The sequence below is a fragment of the Leptodactylus fuscus genome, chromosome 5 (genome assembly GCF_031893055.1).
Source record: "Leptodactylus fuscus isolate aLepFus1 chromosome 5, aLepFus1.hap2, whole genome shotgun sequence".
Classification (NCBI taxonomy): Eukaryota; Metazoa; Chordata; class Amphibia; order Anura; family Leptodactylidae; genus Leptodactylus; species Leptodactylus fuscus.
The window spans coordinates 201,183,543-201,190,489 of NC_134269.1; positions in this window are offsets into that span (position 1 = coordinate 201,183,543).

Below are 6,947 nucleotides of genomic sequence, written 5' to 3' on the forward strand. Positions count from 1 at the left end.
TCACAGTTTAGTAACTAGAGATTCGTCATGTAACAACCTGTGCACCTGTGTGTCCATCAAATAACCACGACCATCACATGACCATGGACTGATTTTTATCCATTCTAAGTAAGCAGAATAAATGTCAGAAAGCAGCGATCTTGAAAACCGTAAAGTATACATAAAGTATATTGGAAAATGGTCCTACTTTTCATTATACAAACAATAACATTTATTTGCTGAAACTGGAAAACTGTAAAATGACTAACTTTAGAGATGACAAAACCGAATACAATTTCATTGTTGGCACATGTCCATACTTTCTAAGAAAGGCTTCAATTTTTAGTAAAGCAATTGGCACAATGAGCTCCTTTTATATGTGTTATGAACCAAAGGCGGTAGAAGACAGATAGTTAGTTCCAGGAAACTGGACTCCCCTGCACATCGAGGTAAAACAGTGTTGAGCATCCAATGCCCTCCAAACTGAATTGGGCTCAGGCCTCAGAGGTCTTCACCAGAGCTCCTGATGGTGGAGATGGACTTGGTTGACTCTGACACCCAGATCCTCAGACGTCTAGAGAGCACCAAATGCACAGCACAGCAGGACCCAGAAACCATTCACCTGCACAGGAGTAGACGTGGATGGGACAGGCAGCTGAAAAGGGTGCAGTTGCAGGAGTACTCCAGAAGATGGCAGAAGCACAGTAGAATTGTCGTACTAGCCGGGTTGGCAATAGGAAGTCATGCAGTACTAAAGGAAGAGGCGTAAGCGTAGTCAGACAAGCCAGGTTGATCACTGGAGGTCACGTGGTACAGAAGGATGAGACGTAAGTGTAGTCAGACAAGCCGGGTCAATCACTGGAAGTCACGTGATACAGAAGGATGAGACGTAAGCGTAGTCAGGCAAGCCGGGTCAATCACTGGAGGTCACGCAGTACAGAAACGCAGGTCAAGGAGAAGTGGTCTAGGAGGCAAGCAGGGTCACAACAGGAGGCAAAAACACATGTACAAAATCGGCAGGCAGGAATCGTGGTCAGGAGAGTAAAATAGGTAGTCAGACAGCAGGACACTAGGAAAGTGCAGGGAATGGCTGACAAACAGGAAAAATTGAATAGCCAGCGGTGAGCCGGAGCCAGAACCTAACTTAAATAGGCTCAGTCCTGCTGCATGACCCCCTACCCTGGAAGTCCACGGTCCAGTAAAGAGGAAGAGGCCGGAAACCCCACAAGATACTCCGGAGGTTCTGGTTCTGGAAGAAACCAAAAGTAGCAGGCCGGGGATCACCCAGCTCCTGACAATATGTAGAAATTCACATTGATAGAGAATTTGCTCTTTTCCTCTGCACTATTGCCATTATCTTCCCATTTTTACCTTTAAGTTGAAGTTTTTTGTATAAATATAGAAATGACCCTTTTTCAGTTTTCTGTCTCCGACCATTAGGGTGTGTGGGTTTTTACATCCTATTAAAGTCTTATATTTCTATGCATCCAATATGTGATGTTTTTTCCATTTGCTGATTTCTTTGCAGCTGTCACGGGGAAGCAGCAGTCTCTATGGCGGCACACTTGTGTACAACATGTTGTGTTTTAATTAATGGAAAATTGCTGACTGTATGCCAAGTGCACTAAACACATTTATACATATGTATCGATGATGATTTCCTAATAAGTTCATTTTGGAGCACAGCAATTGATGTTTTGCTCTTCACCCAAATTTCACTTTTCCTAGTTGCATAACAGAACACATTTCTCATTTGGCAGCTGAGGATTTTTCATGAGGTTATATTCTATAAGCCACAGGTTCAATGCACATTAATTCACCATCTTAGGCTTCATGCACACCACTGTGTTGATTTTTTCTCCCAGCATCCTCTTCTGGCATCTGGCTAACGTCATGTGCCCTGGTGTGATCGATGGGGCCCGAGATTGGGCCTTAGTAGTCATGTGAGGTAGAGTAAAATGTCCGAGGTTCAAAATTCATTTCGAGTAAACCCTCAATATTCGACTACTCGAATCTAATATCGAACCCTATTATAGTCTATGGGGGGAAATGCTCGTTTCAGGGGTAGGCAACGTTCAATCAAATTATACTTACTGAGTCCACGAGTGAGGGTCGGGCTGGATGCTCCGTGCAAGTCTCTGTGCAAGTCCCCACAGCGTCTTCCGGCTCTTCCTTCACTCTGCCAGGCATCGGGCCTGGGCAGAGCCGACTGCGCATGTCCGCTTGTAGTGCGGACATGCGCAGTCGGCTCTGCTCAGGCCCGATGCCTGGCAGAGTGAAGGAAGAGCCGGAAGAGCCGAAAGACGCCGCGTGGAAGACTTCTAAAGGTAGGAGAAGAACCAGCATTGATTGGCCGACTGTATAGCATTCGGCCAATCAATGCTGGTTCTGCATCGAACTTTTACATTCGAACAGCGAGTGGTACTCGATCGAGTACGAGTATTTCGAATACCGTAGTATTCGATCGAATACCTACTCGCTCATCTCTAATGTGAGGCAAGGTGATCATAATTGTTTTTTATGTTTAATCACCTCCCCTGGTCCTCCACTTATTATAGTCCGGGGACTGAAGAGTGTTTGACCTCAAACCTCCTCGAGGGTCTAACTCTGCACCTCCTATAGTTACACCCCTGCTTAGATCAGCAAATATAATGCCAATAGTTGGATGGGGTGGTGTAAAGCATTCTGCCTCTGGACTCTGGTGGGTAAGGAATAATGCTATTGGGATGTTTTTCCAGGGTTGACAGAGAAATCTTAGTTCCAGTGAAGGGAAATCTCAATGTTTCAGATTAACAAGACATTGAGGACAATTTTATGCTTCCAACTTTGCAGAAACTGTTTTAGGAAGACCCTTTTCTGTTCCAGCATGGCTATACCACAGTACACAAGGCAAGGTCCTTAAAGAATTGGATGGGTGAGTTTGGTATGGAAGAACTTGACTGGCCTACACAGAGCCCTGACTTCAAACCCATTGAACACCATTGGCATGAACTAGAACTGAGATGATAACCCTGCCCTTTCTGGATAAATGGGCAAAGAATCCCACAGACACACTCCAAAATTCTGTAGAAAGTCTTCTCAGAAGAGTGGAAGCAGTTTTTTTCTGGAAAGGGGGACCATCTCTACATTAAACAATACCTAAGAATTTAGAATTAAGTGTCATAAAAACTCCTGTAGGGGTGGTATAGAGGGGCCAAAATACTTTTGTCCATATCTTTTAGTATATATATTGTGGGGAAGTTAGCTCGGTAGAAGCAGGGGTGCGGACCCAAATAGTCAAGACATGGACACAAACAATGCACCAAACTGGTTTATTTAGAAAAAAAAAAAAAAAAAGAACATAAATAAACCTTGAGTTCAGGCACAAATGAGCAAAACAAAATACAGCCTTAAAAAAAACTAAGTAAAATCCTGCTCGTCTGAGCGACTAACTAAACTATAATGTTAATCTAACTATACATGTGGTTTACTACCAGCCACACGAACAAAACAAGTACAGCTTTGTCTCACTGGACTCAGGGTTACAGGACAGACCCAGAGGCCTCCTCTCACTCCATAGATTTGCATTGGAGTGCAGGATCTGCAGGATCAGCCTTTTTCTGGCCCAGTAATGAGTCAAGGAGTCGTATCTGGAGCTGAGGCCGACTCCAGATCTGCCCTGGACCACACATAAATTAAAAACCTAGGGGAGATATAGTGAGATTCCAGCACCCTACCTGTCACCTTCTCCCAATATACACTAGAGATGATGGATGGATGGATGGATTGGATGGATGGATGGATGGATGGATGGATTGGATGGATGGATTGGATGGATGGATGGATTGGATGGATGGATGGATGGATGGATTGGATGGATGGATGGATTGGATGGATGGATGGATGAGATGGATTAGATGGATGGATGGATGGATGGATGGATGGTTGGATGGATGGATGGATGGATGGATTGGATGGATGGATTGGATGGATGGATTGGATGGATGGATTGGATGGATGATGGATGGATGGATTGGATGGATGGATTGGATGGATTGGATGGATTGGATGGATGGATGGATTGGATGGATCAGTCGCAGAAATTTTTATAACAAGTTGCCCAATGTGAATTAACCCTAAATGGCTAAATATCCAGAACTGTCAAGTTTTTTGTCTGTAGTCATAGCACGTAACTAGATAAAACTCTTGGTTGGGGTCAGAAACTTATTTTGTGAGTAGCATCCACTGGAGGGCAGTAAGGATTCATGCACAATATGTAGGTGTTCTGTACGGGAAAATCCTTTTAGTCTATGGGCTCAAACACTCTACCTAATGGCATTTACCTGGTTATGTTGTATACAAGCCAATTTTTCCTATGCATGTATGGATCCTTATAACACATCTGTACGAAATATGTATTTTTTTTATTAAAACTTTGAAAATAACTTCATGGTATGAAGACACATGGCAAGAAAGTTGTGCAGAGCAAATCGGAAAGTATATGATGTGAAGCAATAAAGCTCCATTTTTTCCATATTGTACTCTATTTATACAGAGACCTCTGTCCATCCCCTCGCTGTTCCATTATAAGCCACCCCAAACCCACAGCTGGTATACACTCAGCAGAGAATAGCCAGAATGTCATGTGCTGGAAACTTCTCTAGGTGCATTAGGAATAATTATGCAGCCGATAGTTTATGTAGAAAGTAACATCTGTCACTTCATCTTCCGAGGGTCAAGAAAATGAAATGACCTCAAATTAAATTGCTGGAATATCAACCACGAATTGTAAGTGTTAATGGTGGGATATGAGGAATGTGACAGATATATGGAAATCTTCATCAGGGCTTTCTAATGGGGTAATTAACAAGTTACGTCTCAACCTAAAATGCACGAAGGTCACTTTTAGTGACGTGAATTTATATTCATTCATTTATTCATTCGTTCCAATACTAGTCAAAGGAAGAAACAACTGGGTCATATGTGACATACCTGGATAACAATCCCAAGGGTAACGTTAACAACTTAAAGGGAATGTGTCACCAGGAAATGAATTGTTTAAATTATGGATTTTGACATATTTTTAATTAATTTTTGATGATATTGTATTTAATTTTCTATAATTAACCCCTTAGCGACCCTTGACGTAACTGTACGTCATGGGTCGCATGGGGATGTATGGAGCGAGCTCACACGCTGAATAATACAGCCAGGACCTGCCAATAACAGCAGCGGTCGGTGCCCGAGCCGATCGCTGCTGTTAACCCTTTACACACTGCGGTCAAACGTGACCGCAGTGTGTAAACGGCGCCGGCGGCATGGGCGCCGCCATGTTTCCCCGATCGCCGCCCTCCTGAACGTCACATGAGGGCGGTGATCAGTTGCTATGACAGCCGGAAGCCTATTGAAGGCTTCCAGGCTTGTCTCTGCCCGAGATCTATTAGACGATGCCAGAGGCCTCGTCTAATAGAAGTGCTGGGATTCTGCTATTCACTGCAGTACTGTAGTATTGCAGTGAATAGTATGAGCGATCAGACTCCCTAGGTTTCAAGGTACCTAAGGGGTCTGATCATAAATGTAACAGAAGAAAAAAAAAAAGTTTTTAAAAGTATTAAAAAAAATAAAAAAAATATAAAAGTTCAAATCACCCCCCTTTCCCTAGATCAGCTATAAAAGTAATTAAAGAACATTAAACATAAACATATTAGGTATCCCTGCGCTCCAAAATGCCTAAACTATTAGAATATTAAAACATTTATCCCGTACTGCGAACGGCGTAGCGGCAAAAAAAATAAAAACAGCCAAAAAGCGTTTTTTTCAACACTTTGCCTCCTATAAAAAATTGAATAAAAAGTGATCAAACCATCGGATCTTTCCCCAAATGGTATCAATAGAAACGTCATCTTGTCCCGCATAAAAAGACACCACAACCAGCTCCATACATGGAAATATGAAAAAGTTACAGGTGTTAGAACATGATGACACAAATTTTTTTTTTCTATTTTGCAAAGTTTATCATTTTTTTAAAAGTATCAAAAAATTTCAAATACTATATAAATTTGGTATCACCGCGTTCGTACTGACACGTAGAACACAGGTAACATGTCATTTGTACCAAACAGTGAATGCTGTAAAAATTAAACCCATAAGAAAATGGCGCAAATGCATTTTTTCTCCAATTGCGCCTCATTCTGAATTTTTTTCCAGCTTCCCAGTACATTGCACAGCATATTGAATGGTGCCATTACAAAGTACAATTTGTCCCGCAAACAATAAGCTATCATGTGACTCTGTGAACTGAAAAATGAAAAAGTTATGGCTCTTGAGGCAATGTGAGGAGGGAAAAACGAAAATGCGAAACCAAAAAATGGCCTGGTCCTTAAGGGGTTAATTATATATTAGAAAAAAAAAATAGCAGTGCTATTTTCATGTCATTTTTAGGCCAAAAACCCAGTGGATCCCATTACTGTCTCCATGGGTTTCCAAGGGTTTCCACGAGTAGATTGGGTTTCCATTTTTCAGGTCCCCAAGTGGACCCAAAGAATGGAAACCTGAATGCGAGTGTGGACCTAGCATAATTCAGTGTCAGTTTCTGGTATTTCAGCGAGACTTGTTTATATTGGCAGATAATTGAGTTATCAATTGCTAATATAATACCACAATGTCGTAATAGATGTTCATGAATTTATTATAGAATCTAAATATTTGATCACAGTTATTATCAGGCAAGCTGACTCATTAGCCGTCAAGTCTGAACAATTATAGACTTTGAATGGGATTGTTATGACCAAATACAGTTCAAAACTCAGGTAGACAAAGGTTAATTCCAGAAAACCAGGTTCTACTAGAAACTTTGGTCAACACACCTGGCGCCCTGAACCTCATAACAGACCCATGTCTGGTCTCCGGATGTGTGCACCAGAGCCCCCAGTGGTGGGGTTGGACTTGGCAGAATCCTTCAGCCAGAGTTAGTATCTAGAGATGAGCGA